This window comes from Triturus cristatus, chromosome 1_1 (genome assembly GCF_964204655.1).
Source record: "Triturus cristatus chromosome 1_1, aTriCri1.1, whole genome shotgun sequence".
NCBI classification, from domain to species: Eukaryota; Metazoa; Chordata; class Amphibia; order Caudata; family Salamandridae; genus Triturus; species Triturus cristatus.
The window spans coordinates 307,456,427-307,473,564 of NC_140579.1; the positions used below are offsets into that span (position 1 = coordinate 307,456,427).

Here is a 17,138-nt window from a genome sequence, read left to right on the forward strand (position 1 = left end):
TCCTCTTCTGGCCGAAGGGTTACCTAAGGCTACTCCGGAAATACCAAAAGACTTGCCACCTCCATTGTTTCCGATAAAAGCACATCCCAAATCACATCCCAAAACAGCAAAGGACGTTTTTCTTTCCTCCTATTTAGATGACGCAGCTCCCGAGTATGCTAATGCCATACCACACATACCGCTTGCCGATGGTGTTCAACACCAAGAGCATCCGTCTGTATCCCCGCAATTACAAACTCCTACACAAGTTCCCACAGGTCCGTCCGTTTCTACAGTTTTTCCCGCAGCTACAATCTCTATCCTACGCCCAACGAATCCTTTCGTGCCTAGCACCTCAGACGGTGCTACAGGAGGTACGACAGACATGTTTGCCACTCCGCCGCGAAATAAACAGACTCTTAGAGATTTAGCCCTCCAACGTACGCCCAAACTAGCAACTCCCGACATGCTTAAGGAACTTCTAGTAGATTGTAGATATGATCCTGTGCCCGGTAAACGGGACGAAATGCTGCTGTCATCATTACGTATTCGACGAGCTGCGATATATTTAACGAAGCTACCAGGAATGACTACACATTTAGAAAATATATATCACTTTGTCCAGTCAGGGCGAGGTCCTGAAAGTATTAGCAGAGCCATGGAGTACCAGAAAGCGGAGGTACAGGGACAACTGTTACGTTTCCTCATAAACTGTGTAATCAGAAATCAAGACCGGCCTGGGGTAAATCCGGAAGAAATGCAAAAACTTGTCACTTGGGGCCAGAATATATCAGAAGGGAGGCATGATAAACAGTTATGTATAGTAGCTATGTACCGAAAGATCCGCAAAGAAGTAGAACGAATACACGAAGAAAGATTAGAGGTAGACGCCGCTGACCTAAACAGAGAAGAGGAGGAGCAAGAGTCAGAGCAAGTAGAAACGATAGCTTATGTAGGTAGAGGAAGACCCCATAATAATACCAGAGGTTTTAATGATCCGGTACGTCCAATACGTCCAGAATATAATAGACATTTTCCAAACCCTGTGCTAAATACAAAATCCCCCGAACACTTATTCCAAGCCACTGATAAATTACTCCGAGATCGAAGGGGGTACCACATGCTCGATTCCATGGACGAACAAGAATTAGCCAGGTCAGCAGTACAATGGGCTGACAGTCCCGGCGAATACAATGATGATGTACTTGCACACACGTTTCTGAATCCTGACCCGTACGAACAGCGTTTAGCTAGTATATACATGATTCAACACCTCCTTATATTATATAAAAGCCAACACTCCGATCCAGGACCCTTACCTGACATATTGACAGAACTACTCACGAACATATGGAGAGGGTCAGGTACTGATTTGATTAAGGAAATTCTAGAATCCCGAAACCAATATTTAAATTTCGTATGCCCAGAACACGTTCCAGTTCCCATAATGGGAAGAAAAATGTATCACATAGATAAACAGAACCCGTTACGCGAAGTACACCCAATTAGAGGTGCCGGCGATAATTTCACACGCGTATTTGTGTACACACCTATAACTAAATTAGAATTATTAGAGATGAAGAAAGTAGTACCCAGCCATGACAAGGACCCAGCAGGTTTCCACCGTGAGATAAAAGACATGTTACTCATGGGAGAGTATACCTACCCCGACATTATGAAAATATTAAAAGTCCTATTACCCGCCGGTGTTTATGAGAAACTCAAAGAAAAAGAATGGGAGGTGGGAGACCAAAAGATAGATTGGACAGCATTAGAAAACGAAGAAAAGGCCCGAGCTGCAGGAGCAGGGCTTGGGGAAAAGCCTACAGCACTAGCAGGATTACTAATACAGGTACTGCCATGTTTATTAACTACGAAAAAGGAAGACTGGGGTGCAATCTCAGCCTGTAAACAAAAACCAGATGAAGATACTAGTGATTTCTATTCCCGATTTGAAAAATGTTTTGGTATAAATAGTGGCATAAAAGCCAGTAGTGAGTCATACCCACATCTGTTTGTGACAAAATTAGTTGAAAATTCTCTGCTACAAGTTAAGAATAGAGTATTGAAATTCGAAAGTACCTGGCAAGGTAATACCCCATCACAGATGCTACAGATGTTACAATATCATCACAATAGAATTAGAGAAGAACAAGAACACGAACAAAGACGTATGAAAGATACAAAAATGAAAATGCTTGTTGCACAGTCAGTTCCAGCCGATAGTCATCAAAAGGGTGATTCCGCAGGCCCTGCGAAAGGGACATGCAACTATTGTAAACAACCAGGTCATTATATACACGATTGTCCAGTCCTGAAACATAATATTGCTACAGGTAGAACTCAGGAGAGACCACGTCCACCTAGACAGGATCAGAATCAACAACAAATCCCTCAGCATGCACAACCTAGGTTAGCTCCGCAACAACTAGCTCCGCAACAGGGAGCTCCACAACAGACCATAGCACCACCACAAGTGCAGCCTATTGCTGCGACACAAGCAACGACACAACAGATGTATCAGTATGCACAAGCAGATTATCCCGATTATCAGCGATACTCATGAGATAGCCTAGAGAGGGAAGTTGGCTTACCCCTTATTGAGGTTCCTGTAGACCAAGAGGGACCTTATGTACATAGCAAATTATTAGGGGAAGACAGAAAGTTTTTACTTGATACAGGGGCAAGCAGAACAACTATAAGACGTAGTGAAGTTCCAGGGGCACCCCTCTCAGGCTCACAGAATATTTCCCTTGGATTCTCAGGAAAACCTATAATTAATGATGTAACACAACCTCTTCCACTTACAGTCGGTCCATTGACATGTACTACAGATTTATTGCTTACTAAATCATGTCCAGAAAACTTGTTAGGCATAAAAACATTGAAAGCTCTAGGAGCTATAATATGTTGTTCTCCGGAAGGAGTACGACTATTTTTACGTGACTTTAAAGGTCACTACGTATCCAGAGACATGGATCACCGACTGCAGAATTTACCTACACATTTATGGGCACAAGGACCTACTGATGTTGGTTGCATGAACATTACACCATATCGAGTTACACTGAAATCAGGAGTAATACTACCACGAATACGACAATACAAGTTACCACCCGATGCTGTTGTGGCTTTACTGCAAATCATTGACGAGCTCATTGCACAAGGAGTGGTTGTCGAAACCGACTCCAACGTATGTAATTCTCCGATAATTCCGATTCTTAAAAGAACGGATCCAAAAGCTCCACCAGTATATCGATTAGTTATTGATCTGCGCGAATTAAATAAATGTATTGTACCACAATACCCCGTGGTCCCAGATATCTCTTCATTACTCACAGCTATTGACGCAGAAGCAACGTTCTTCACTGTAATTGATCTCAAGAATGCTTTCTTTAGTGTCCCAATCGATCCGGAAAGTCAATATTTATTCGGATTTAGTTTAAATGGACGAAGTTTTAAATTCACACGCGCACCTCAAGGATTTACAGAAAGCCCCAGCATCTATAGCCAAGCACTGAAACGAGAACTTGACAGTATCCACATGCCAGTTAACACTGCCTTGCTTCAATATGTCGATGATCTGCTGATCACCGCCCGAAGCGAACCTGAATGTGAAAAAGCGTCACTGACGGTTTTAAAATTTTTGGCTGACAAGGGGCACAAGGTGTCCCCTTCTAAGCTGCAATTCTGTGTCCAGCGAGTTGTTTACCTTGGGCACTCGCTGTCCAAGGAGGGAAGGCAGCTTACATCCGACCGCATCCAGTTAATCGCTAACATGCCACCACCCAAGACACAAAAGGAGGTACGGGCTTTTATAGGCCTCACTTCATACTGTAGGCAGTGGATCCCTCAATATGCATTTCTAGCAAAACCACTCATCCAGTTGACAACACAGGAGGCAGCCACATCGACTGTCCTCCCTTGGACTCAAGAACATATACACGCCTTTGAAAGTTTAAAGAAAGCTTTATGCCAAGCACCTGTCCTAGCAACACCATGTTACAGTAAACAGTTTACACTCTTCGTTACAGAACGCGAAGGTACTGCTTTGTCAGTACTCACTAAGGAACAAGCAGGATCACACAAACCATGTGCTTATTTCTCTAGTACATTAGATCCAGTAGCTCAGGCTCTTCCTGCGTGCCTAAAATCGGTGGCAGCAACAGCTTTAGCAATCAGACAAAGCGATGCCATAGTGTTAGGACATCAATTGACAGTACAAGTACCACATGCAGTAGAGGTTCTCTTGAACCGCACACAAACACAACACTTGACTATAGCGAGACTCACCGGTTACGAACTGACATTGTTTCAGCCACACATAGAAATCAGACGTTGCAATACGTTAAATCCTGCTACACTGTTACCAGTAGGCGGAACAGATCCATTGGCACATGATTGTGTTGAAGTTATTATTATCACGACGAAACCCAGACAAGACTTGACAGATATCCCTTTGTCAGATCCAGACTTGACATTGTATGTAGATGGGTCATGTATGAGAGCAAGTACAGGAGAGCTAGTGGCTGCTTACGCAGTCACAACAGACACTGAAGTCATTGAAACAAATCGTATTAACACTTTGTCAGCTCAAGCAGCAGAGCTCATCGCTCTGACACAAGCCTGTATTCAAGCCAAAAATAAGAAAGTCAATATATACACAGATTCACGTTATGCATTCGGAGTCGTCCATGACTTCGGCGTACTGTGGCGAGAGAGAGGTTATTTAACGTCTCACGGTGCCCACATCCAACACGGACCCCTCATTCAAGCCCTATTAGATGCGATTCATCTACCTACTGCAATATCGATTATGAAATGCAAAACCCATACAAAAGTTACCGATATTATTTCTCAGGGTAATGACCTAGCTGACAGAACAGCTAAACAGACTGCTCAGAATCAGACTATCACAACTGACATGACAAAGACAATAGTTCCGACACCAACACATTGCATGACAGTTAAGGATCCCGCTCTTGATGTAATTGACATACAGACACATGCTACACCAGAAGAAATAAAGAAATGGACTGAATTAGGAGGGATCCAAACAGATCAGGGATGGATGACGAAGGAAAAATCTATATGGTTTCTTCCCGACTCAATGGTTCAAGTTATCATTAACACAATACATAGTCCAGCACACCTAGGAGAAAAAGCTATGCTAGACAGTATTCAACACATTTGGTTCAACAAACACTTGCGAGCCGCAGCTAAACAAAAGGTTCGTACCTGTATGATATGTTGTCAGTTTAATCCAGGTAAAAGCATCCCCGTAGAGCAGGGTGGATTTCAACCTCCCGATCATGCTTTTGAAGTCCTCCAGATGGATTATATCCAGATGGAACGATGTCGAGGATTCAAATATGTTCTCGTAGTTGTCTGTGCTCTTTCCCGTTGGACAGAAGCATACCCGGTTTCAGAATACACTGCCCCGACTACTGCCAAACAGTTAGTTCGAGAATTCTTCCCACGGTACGGTTTACCACGTGTTGTCTACTCAGATAACGGTCAGCCGTTCTCATCCGAACAAATGAAACACGTTTCCCTTCTATTAGGCTATCAATGGAAGTTTCACTGTGTCCGACATCCCGAGGCAGCAGGTCTCGTAGAACGCCATAATCAAACTTTGAAAATTAGATTGTCCAAAATATGTAGAGAAAAAGGAGTCGATTGGATAGTAGCCTTACCAGTTGCGCTCTTTTACATGAGAATGGTAGCACATTCTCGAACAGGGCTATCCCCGTATGAGGTGATCTTCGGTAGACCACCAAATATGTGGGGGACGCCTATACCTCGCAAAATCACTGACGTTGACTGTAATATGCTGACAGATTACCTGGCTTCCTTGATGTCTGCACTACAATCTTGTCGTTCACAGGTATCCGCAGCTTTTCCCGATAATACTGAGGTGAAGCCCCATGACGTGGTTCCTGGTGACCTGGTGCTGGTCAGGAATTTTGACCGGAAGACCCAACTGGATCCTAGGTGGAAGTCACCGAAGTTGGTTTTACTCACCACAAGGACAGCCGTGAAAATCGAGGGAAGGAAAGGGTGGTTGCACTCGAGTCATATCAAGAAATTTTATGGAATACCATCCAATGTAGATACTCAACACTGTATTCCCTCACAAACAGACTCAAAGCTCCCCTTGGTTGAGCAATCGAACTCAGAAATGTATAAACTAAAATTGAGGTCTAGTAAGTCAGACAATTTGATTGTTTAAGTCCTCTCCAAGGTGAATCGGTTGAATTTGTCCCTGACATGTATCCTCTAGACCGGAATAGAGAAAGAAATCATCAGATGCAGCTCAAAAAGCATGCGTATTGTAAATCATTTCGTAGTCACTGCACAGTAACATTAATAATTTTGTTTTTTCTAAGTCTTCTGATCATCATTGTCAGCATCCTATTGCACATGTATTACCCTATTTTTAAGCGTGCTTACAATATAACTGCAGAACATTCTTTTAGTGAATTTCCTCCGCATGAGTTGTCCTATAGATTTGCGCTGCGCAACAACACATTCATTAGTATGTTACATCATTCCCATCAGACCAGCAATGCCACAAATTGTTGGATATGTGGCCGACTCCCTCCCTATCAGAACTATAAGGGAGTTTTGCCCCTCTTTCCATATCCGTTCACACACAATGGCTCCTGTGGAGCATGGTTTAGTTTGATTAATACCCTAGATTCAAATTTCGCAGTTTATCAAGACAACTGGGTTTGGGGAAACCTGAACATAGTTTTGCTTAAAGTCTGCTACCCTAACAAGGAGGGACTTCCCCAAAGAACAGGAACTGATCTAGAAAATGAAGTATATGGATTAGGTAACTTTACACTTAACCTCATGATCCTGAACGTTGAATCTGAAGCTACACCAATCTTGCCCGCCATGTCAGTATTCCCAGTAAGAGGGGAATTATGTATAAGAAAGAATGGTTCCATACACATGGGCCACAGTAAATGCACCACTGTAATAAAATTCAGTGATCAAGGCAAGTCTACATTTAGAGCTTCCCATCATTCCTACTTCATATGTGGCCAGACCGCATATATATGTCTACCTTTAGATTGGGATGGTACCTGTTACATAGCATTCCTTCTGCCACCTGTTTTCCTAGCTCCTCCTGATTATCATAGAAATACCCATTTAGTACACAATAGACAGCAGAGAGATCTCCCAATTGTCGATTACACTGAAACAGCATGGGAAAAATACACAGAGTTCAATAAAGGTTTCTTTCCCTATATAGGTACAGTCACTAATAGTAAGCTGATACGTAGATTAACCAGAACCCTTGAAGCAGTAGTGAACGAGACTATTTCCGCCTTAGGCAATTTAACAGAAGAGCAGTCTGCTATGCGGATTGTTGTGCTTCAAAACCGTCTTGTCCTTGACGTCATCCTGGCCGATAGGGGCGGAGCTTGTAGGGTCATCGGATCAAGTTGTTGCATTTTCATACCAGAAAATTCGCCGTCAGTATACAAGGCCATAACTCGCCTTCATAAGATTGTAAGCCAGATACACCAGAGTCCAGGCACCTGGACTTGGTCCGGTTGGTTCTGGGGCATGTTGTCAGCCTGGGGATGGAGAATATTATCCTTCCTAGGTATTGGCCTTCTCATACTATTCAGTTGCTGTTTATGTCTACAATGTGGGCCAGCGATTTGTGGTCTGTGTGCCACCTCGTGTATCCCACATCCAAGTTTTCGTTCGAGATCCCGGAAGAAGAAAGAAGAACAAATGATGCTATATGAACAGATCGATGGATTGATGAAGATCGATATCTCCTGAGGGTCCGAAGGGGACAAGGAGGGAATGAGGAAATATGAATTTTGTGATCAGTTATGTCCCCTATCGTAGACCCCAACGGCTCCATGTGCATGCTATAAGTACATGTATGTTCCCTCCTGCTCCAGTTTTGAAGACGCAAATATATGTGCGTCCACCGTCAACATGTCCTCTTTCAGATCCGCCATGAATGGGTCAGATATTCCATTCCTAAGTATGAAAGGCCACCGACTTTATGTGGTTCACTTTCCACATTTCACAGATTCAGGCGAGTAGGCCCGAATTCTGTCATCAAGCCTTTTCCTGCCTTCTGCTTCTGAAAGCTCCAGTCTGAGCCTGCATCTGTGACCATGAACTTTGTCTTACTTCTTGCGCGGCTAACGGTGCCTGATCCAGCCTGTCGCCTGCCAAAAACTGTATTTCACCTTCGAGATTATCTCCTTCGCTCCTCATCCGATGCATTCCTGTCTAGTAGTTTAGGTAAACATTCCTCCAGCTACCATGCAAAGGGGCCAGGCCTCGCTGTCCTCATGCAAGTAAATTCATTGCTCCGTTACCATGGAATATTCCTACCCCCTCGCATCTAGTGTAGACACTTAGACGCTTGTACACGCACCAGCAGTCAGTATAGTCAGTATAGAATAAGATTCTATCCTAAGAGACCTCTCCTTTTGGATAACACAGTTCTTTAAACATAGGATATTAGATATGATTAGGGATTAGGTTGACATAACCCCAGACTTCTGTCTCCACACGTAGAGTTAAATGTCAAGTCCCCTTCACCCTCTAGTTGCACGTCAATCACACGTCATGCGGCTGCGTGCGCATCTTTGCCAAACATTTCTGCTGACATTGCAGGATTCTTTTATGGATCCACCCACTTGTGACATCATGTTTAATGACGTTTCTTGAATTACGCCCTCTATTAGCTACGTATGCACCTTTTATCAGCTGTTACGCCTCTTGCATCTGTTTCACTGTAATGTATTTTCTATAAAACTGCCTATCTGTCAATAATGTATGCTCCCTTCCTTCCTGAACTTTCGTGGTGATGGAATAGAAGGCCCACAATTCGAATTGTCTTCCTTTTTATAGGAATAAAGCATTTTAAAACCTCTAATACCACGGATTCTGCCTCTTATATTTACTGAGTTATTCTTGATAGACTTTACCGCATAAAAAATAGTACCGGTAACGAAATATTTACCACAAAACCTATGGTTTTTTTCAGTGAATATATATATATACATATTATTTTTCTTTCACTAAAAAACAAATATTAAAGGGACATTATAGTTAAGTGAAAATGTCAGTTAAAACATAACTAACAAAACCACTGAAATTTACCAGTTCTAGTGATCTCAAGTAACTACAATACCTGCCCTAAAGTAAGTATAACTTGTGCCCTTGCCATTTGCAGTATTGTTATCAAATATGTAATTTCTGATCCCAGTAGGGATGGTATCAATGCAGACATTGAACATGTCAGGAGTGATGCAATGTGTGAGGGTACAACCAGTATATGGTGGGGGTTCGCGTTTTAGTACAACATTGTTCCTCATTTTATCTCAGTCTGAAGGACTCAGATTCTCAGCCCTGAGTTTGTTTACCTAAGTATATGAGATTTGGAGAACAGGTTCTTAGTTGAACCAACAACCCAATTTGTACTTTCTAGTGCCAGGGTCTTTGGGGCATCTCCACCGAAACAAGTAATCTGAGCACGCAAGGCCTGGGGTCTTTCAGGTGGGGGCTGGCGCTAGGCTCCCCTGTAACCCAGTGTCCAGCCGAGAAGCTCTGATCTATCTCTGATCTGGTGATGAGGACTGGCAGGAGAGACTGTACCGTAAACAAGGATAATTAAAGGTGGGGGGACTCTGAGTGTGTGTGTGGGGGGGGCGAGTGGATTACGGACAGGCTCAATTGGGAAAGACCAAATGTGAAAGGAACAGAAGTGACCGATAATAACCCATAAACTGTCCCATGTGAGATGTGAGTAGTTCATCCACTCTAGGGAAGCATGCCTGGTACCACTGCACCTGCTGCACCACCGGTAGCTACATCCCTAAGAGAGTACCTGCCAGTCCAGAGACCTCAAGCTGACCCAGGTCACGTGTGAGGAGCTCACCCAGCTGTGCCTTTCAAAACACTACCTTCTGGTAATGGTGTTGTTGCAGCTGTAAGCGCAGAAGTGGATGCACCAGAACGGAAAGGTAAGAACTGGCCAGGGTGAGATATTTCGAGCTGACATTGCACGCCCTGAGATACGGCACTGTAACACAATGTTAGCCCCCCACCCACCCCAGAATGTGGTGAGGAGCCACCAAGACTCCCAGGGCTTGTAGAAAATCATAGACATTAGGATGACTTGGGCGCCCAAACGGTGGGCAGTCCTGTGCGCAGGAGCTGAGGCCTCGAGGTCGTAGCTAGCAGGGGCACCATGGCGCAGCGTGGCCCACTGAACCTTTAAAGGTGCAGTTTCACTACCCCAACATCAGTCAAATGGGTCGTTTTCCTTAATTTGCAGCAGGGCCCATGGCTTCCTTGCTGCATACCGGCAAGGTCTCTGTTGCGCCCTTGCTGAGATCCCTACACTGGCTCCATGAATAGATGAGGAACCCCCGTGGCCACTGTCCGGGGCTTGAGGGGGAAACTGGGTGGTGTTTGCGCTCTTACTCCACCTCACCATTTGCTCCTGCCTCCACCACTGCCTCTCCTCCTTGCCGCTGTCATCTCTGTGGCCCTGTCACGCCCCCCCAAACAAAAAGGGAGACCTGACCGCATCCCCCCCTGCTCTCACTGGACCCTATTTCAGACACAAGTGCAGCCGCTGCCCCTAATGGGCTTCATAGGTTGATCATTTACTCGTTAGTCAACATGTGAGTGCCCCCAGCGCCATAAAGCACAGAGACTTGGCAAGGGGACATTTGAGGTCAGTCATTCTCCGAAGCCTTTCTTAGAGGCTTGTTCCCCAAAGCATTGCATTTCAGCACATGACCAAAGCTACACCGCTTTCAGGCACGAGAAAGTGTCTCCAATTGTGGGACCTATGGGGCCCTTGTCTCTACGCACAGTTGCTCGCAGGTAAAAACCTTGATAATGTTCAAAATAACTTTCTTATATGTAAACAAACCTTTTCTTGTTTGGAAAAAACTCTCTATTCCACTTTTGGTGTAACGTTAAAGAATAAAACAATACTTTGTCATTAGTTCATCGCAATTTATTCATTGGATGTCCATCATTTTCTTCATGCAAATCCAAATTTTGTAATAACTTTGCTTTGATAAATGCCCAATACATTTCGAGCCAAGGGGCTCTTCTTCAGGGGCTCAGTTTCTAGTAATAAATAAACAATGAATTTGTCAATCAATATAACAATGATGTTAGAGCGTCATTTTGCAAATAACGATATAAAAACATTATTGGTAAACAAACAGAGTTTAGTGAATTTGGTGATAAATGATGACCAGGAGTGACCAACACCGTGAGTGACTGAATAAAGTTGTGTAAAAGTGAAAGCGGGGAAAAAAAACCTGGAACCTGTACCTTTTTCTTAGCGATGTGGAAGTAGATTCAAAATTGAAGATGCATTCTGGAAAAATAGTAGAGCCGATTTTAGTATCGTCTCGAATATACATGCATCGAACTTTCAAAAGCGATTAAGAGTCACATCTTACCAGTAACAGTGGATTGCTAAGTTACGATCGCTGTGCAAATAGATGGTGAAGCGGGAGGGCGGAAAATCCTGCCGGAAAGCTTCGTGCTCAGGGTACCAACATATACAGCGTATAAAGACGAGAGTGGGGAACTCTCGCGATACAACAGCTAAACCAAAAATAAACTCAAAATAGACGATAGGTGACGGTGGAAAGGGAACCGCCATCTTAAAAAGGTGAATTGAAACGAAATTAGATTCTGAATGAAAACCCTGTCTTTACGGTGAGGAAGGAGCCGCCATCTTAGAAGGGAATATTAGAGTACGAAAAACGGAATGCTGAGGAATAAAGGTGCTACTAAAGGATTCAAGATCTATAAAGATGATGTTAGGGAAAATGATGAAAAATTATGAAAAATAGGGTCCAGATGAGGTCTGATAGAGGCCCTTGAAACGTTAGTATAAACATTGATCTTTCAAATTAATCAATCACAGCGAGTGCCTCAACCTCCAATATTGTTGTACGAGAAAGTGTCTGCCATGTGGGACAAAGCCTGACAGAGACAGAGCTCACAAGTGTCACAGGTCCACACGAGAATCTGATCCTATCCAGGATTTAATTTGCCCTCTGCGACTTGTAACCCCCTCCCCCTTATCCCATTAAAAAAATCAGTACAATAATGCAAATTATTAACTTTAGACTTGAGCTACTCGAATTGGAATTATATGATTTTTTTGGGCTGCTGTTTTCGTCATTATTATCGATTTGCCATATTTACCACGCAATGCATCATCTTGTGAATAAGCTGCAGATTTTAACAAAACACAACGGGGACACATGGGTAGCCTTGCGGTGGAAGTCCTTTTGCAAAAGTTGACTGGTCCGTCTTCTGTTGTTCATTGCTGTTTTTCGGTGTTAAACTGGCACTAATGAGGTGAAACATTTGCCCAGGCAGTGTCAACGTGTAAAATTAACACCATAAGCAAGTAATAATAGAACAAATGTGCAGCCTTGTGCATCATAATTTGCATGTTCTTACCACATAATTTAGTCAACCATGCCGCATAATGTGGTCTTCTCCTACTGCATGATTCCAGTGGCCCTGGCTATTCCTCCACGGACAGCAGCAATGTGACAGCTCTGGGGAGATGGACAATGCCTCAAAAAGAGAGACAGCCACTGTTAAAGAGGGTCACAGTCAGCTGAGGGAGGGCGCTTGTTTAAGGCGAAGCACCCGCAAGAGAAGAGGACAAGGCCAAACTAAAGACAAACATGAAGAGGGACACAGTCTGGGAATGAGGGCAGTGGCTGCTAGAAATATGGACCCTGCTACAGAGGGACAGTGTATGCTGCGACAAACGGATGCAATAGTCTGTTAACGAGGGGCAGTGAGAATGTGTCGACCCAGGGCTGGACAGCCTCAACCCCCAGTACAAACAACCCACCAGCAGGGCTGGAGGTCTCAGCCCAAAACAAAGATCCTGTCCGGTGGGTGGGGCGAGGAGAGGGTCAGGTGCAGCTTCAAAAAGTGTGCAGGCAAATTGAGCAGAGCAGCGAGAGTAGCAGCAGGCCCAGGAGGAGAGAAGTAAAGGCAGTGCCTGAGAGCATGAGGGAAGCACAGTATGAACCCGAGGGTAGCACAGTCTGAACCTGAGGGTAAGAGGGTAGCAACGACCTGAGGGGGGGGAAAGGGGGTGGGGGGCTTAACCTGTACCTGAGGGCAAAGGGGAAGGCCAAGCTTCACCCCCGAATAAGAGTTGCAACAGAGGCTACTTGAGGGCACGAGGGAAGCACAGTCCCAACCCGAGGGTAAGAGGGCCGCAATGACAGTACCTGAGAGGGAAAAGGGGGGGTGTTAACCTGTACCTAAGGGCTGAGGGAAATGCCAGGCTGCACCTCAGAGTAAGAGATGCAACAGAGGCTACTTGAGGGCACAAGGGGAGCCATGGGTGTCCAGGGGGGCATCCTTACCCGAGGGGATGAGAGAGAAGAGTAAGTCTGTCTGTGCTGGGGGAGGGGGGCAGATAAGAGGAGAGCAAACCCTGCATCTCAGAGTAAGAGGTGATCAGAGGCTACCTGAGGGTGCACATCCTTAGCGAGTGCTCAGATTTACCAGTTCTATGGGTGCCGGTAACTACGTGACTCGTTAGTTGTTTTTTTCCCCTGTGCACGCTGGAGTAAATGGGACTGCAAGTCCCAGGATGCAAAGCAACCCTCTGGGCTGGATAAGCTACTCGTGCATGGAACCGGGACTCTTGAGCATTCTGCACGTGCCTGAGGGTAGCACATACAGTACCAAATGCTGGGAGAGGGGCAGATATTGCCATTTGTAAGGCTGAGCGCGGGTTGTACCTGATGGACTAGAGTTGGTGTCCCGGGGAGCACACACTGTGCCCCAGAGAGTGAGGTGCGGAAGGCGTGGCCAGGAGAAGGTAAGAGGCGCGATTGAGGACGGGTTGAGATGCACTGAGGGGAAAGAAAAACACGCATGCGCGCCTCACGCTAAAAGTGGCAGGGTTGAGGGGAGTGCGGCAGAGAGCAACCAAAGCGTTTCCCTTGCGGGAGCGAGCCAGGGGCACCATATGTTTGCAAATTAATTACAAACATATTGTGTCAAAGCTCGCTCCCACAAGGGAATCGCCAGACGTGCACGCGTTGCCATTGAAAGCAATGCAACACGTGCACATTTTTAGGGCGAAAAGCCAATCGATTTCAAAAGGTCTTTTTGCCTTGCAGCACATGCGTGCTGCGTAGGCAAGACCTAAAAAGGGGGGGAAATTGCCACCTGCTGTTATAAAACTATAAAGTGGAAATGTGTCACTTATAAATAAAGGATTTTAAATATTGGGCATGGATCTATTAATCAAGAAATACATCTCATAACGCTGTATGTCCTATTTTAACTTATTGAACATTCAATAAAGTGTTGTATCAAATTTAGGTCATGAATAATTTATAAAACAATATATATACACATTATATTTATTCTTTTTTCCTTATTTTTACATTTTTATCCCCTTTCTTAGTTTACGCTCTCTCACCCCTCAGCACTCATAACCAATCACTCACACCTCAACCACAACTCACTCATTCCATAACTATGCTCATATAACTGACAAATAAAAAGTCAAACATAGATCAACTTAGGTGTATAAGCAATAAGAATAGCGGCAAAATATCACATCTGCCAATACTGGATCTATACAGATGAGAGTCCTTTACAGATGAGATTCCTTTTGTCAACTCTTAAGACAAAACCTTAAGCTTTATATACACTTTATCTCAAATAGTAATCTCTAAGTAAAATTGCAACATTATGTGAGTTTATTTGAATACTGATGAGATGGTTCCTTCCTGCTTGATCAAGATTTTCCTTAATCCTGTTGCACCATAAGCCTGTGTTGATGCGCGTTTTGGTAGGGGCCGATTTTAGGCCCAACCCTTCCTCAGGGCACACTTGTTTACTTTGAATTGTATTAGAGGGGTTTGGGGGCAGAAACATAAATAAACAGCATACTGTTTTCTTTGAATAATCCTAAAAGACATAAAAATATGCTTTTGATCAGAGTTACTCGATCCAATGCCAAGAGTTTTCATTATATATATCTATATAAAAATAGAATAAGGGAGCATGCTCAGTGAACCACATCAGTGGATTCAAGTGGAATAAAAAGAAATATAAATAGAGAGGTGTGTCACCGAAAGAAGGAGATCAAAAGTCACACCATCAGTGTGAGATTATAAAAAAAATGAAAGCAGAACCCCGTGTTTTCAAAAGGATTCGAAGGAGAGTGTTTGACCAGATGGCTAAACCCATATTCGTGACCAAAGAGCAGGAGAGATATATATAAACATTTTCTAAGTCCAGATAGATAAAGTAATGCGTGATTTCTCCAGGAGCGTATCCCTAATTACAAGTTATTTATCAAGATCTCAATAAGGTGCAGATAGGAGTGAGGATAACATTGCAGTAGGCACCATTTGCCACACAAGTGTTCAGCGAGGTAAGCCAAGTTCACACTATGGTACAAATAAAATCACACAATAGGGTGGAAAGAGCACCTTTAAAAGATAGCTACTGGTGGAGGGAGTGATGAGAGAGGAGAAGCAGCTCTGTTCATGGTTATAGTAGAAGGAGCTGATAAGGAAGATTAGGAAGACAGCTTTACACAAAGCTGTCCTATCCCTGCAGTATACTAGTATCACCCATATCATCAACCTCCAAATGGCACAAGACTGAGATGCAGACACCGCTGCATGTAATTACTCCTGCTTGAAGATGCACGGTCTATCACCTCATGCTTCTCTCGGAAAGTGGCCAAGGTCAATGGCACCACAAAAGAAAAAAATCCAAGTTATTGTTACGAGCAGTTTATTCAAGACAGGCCCTACGAATGCAGCAGCACTTTTGCACAACAGGAAGCTGGTTAAAACTTTAGCACTGGGCTTCCTCTAAATTTCTTTTGTGGAAGGAGTAGGATTTTTAGAATTTGTGGCAGCCACCTACCCAAAATGGAGTGTTCCCAGCTGAACCTATTTTGCTAAAATTGCTGATCCAGAGCTCCATCAGGATGTGCTGAAATTGGTTGGCCAAGCTATGCAGCAAAGTGATGTTCACACTATCTACCTGACAGCAGGCATGTGGGCCATTTGTCAAGCAACTGACTGCATGTGTTTGTCTGCACACTGGATCTCTTTTGTAGGGCTAATGCAGCCGCTATTTGCAGGCCTCAGCGTTGAATAACATGTTAAGGGAATCTGGTGGCATGCAACAGTAGCAAAGTTTGCCATGAAGAAATCCCATACAACTTTTAACATCCTGGAAAAGTTCAAAAGCAAAGTGTTAGAATGGCTTTGACCCTAAGGTCTCAAAATTGGATGTGTTGCCACATACAATGGCAGTAATATAGTCAAGGCTGTGGCAGATGGTGGATATTTCAGGGACCTGTGTTTGGCGGATTGCATAAACCTGATTGTGCAGGATTTTGTCAAGCAAGAAGGCATAGTCAGCAAAATACTGGCCACCTGCTGAAGAATCTGCACTCATTTCAGTCATTCTTTTAAAGCCCATAAGCAGTTGAGGAGCATTGAGCATGTAATTAGAGTACCAGTTAGAGCCCTCATACAGGAGGTACCAACATGTTAGAACTCAAGTTACTACATGCTGCAAAGTCTGTTTGAGCAGTACAGATATACCACCGACTATGTCCTTCAAAGAAGAGGGTATGCAACTGGAAAAAGCATAACGATGACGATGGACAAATGGGGGCTAGTCAAGAGCCTTACACAAATGCTACTTCCTTTTGAGGTTTTCTCATGGGAAGTCAGCAAGGAAGACAGTACGATGAGCCAAGCAATCCAGTTGTTGCATCCGCTGCAGGACCAGTTGAGAATGGTGTTGCAATGGTTTGTCTGTGTGAATCAAGAATCATATGAGTTGGTTCAGAGCTTAATCCTTTGCTTGGCTGTTAATCCAAGACTGCAAAGAGAGAGATAATGTCCTCCAAAGAGTACAAATGTATCACATTACTTGATCCATAGTACAAAAAAATACAAAAAAATACTGGCAATTTTGATTCCTTTATCAAAAGGGGATTTTGCATTTTACAAAAGTAGGATTACTGATTAAGACAGAGAACTGGAAGAAGAATGACTGGCCAGGGCAGAAGTTCTTGCATCCAGCCTTCAACCTCCATTGAGGGC

General features: G+C 43.9%; 1 long non-coding RNA gene across 1 annotated transcript in view; it reads right to left on the reverse strand.

Annotated features, from left to right (window-relative positions):
- LOC146870159 (uncharacterized) overlaps positions 1-11,362 on the reverse strand; it is a 141,630-nt gene extending 130,268 nt beyond the window's left edge. Inside the window, exon 1 of the long non-coding RNA XR_014959117.1 lies at positions 11,326-11,362. This is a non-coding gene — a long non-coding RNA (uncharacterized LOC146870159). The remainder of the gene's footprint in view (positions 1-11,325) is intronic.
- Positions 11,363-17,138: the final 5,776 nt, after the last annotated feature.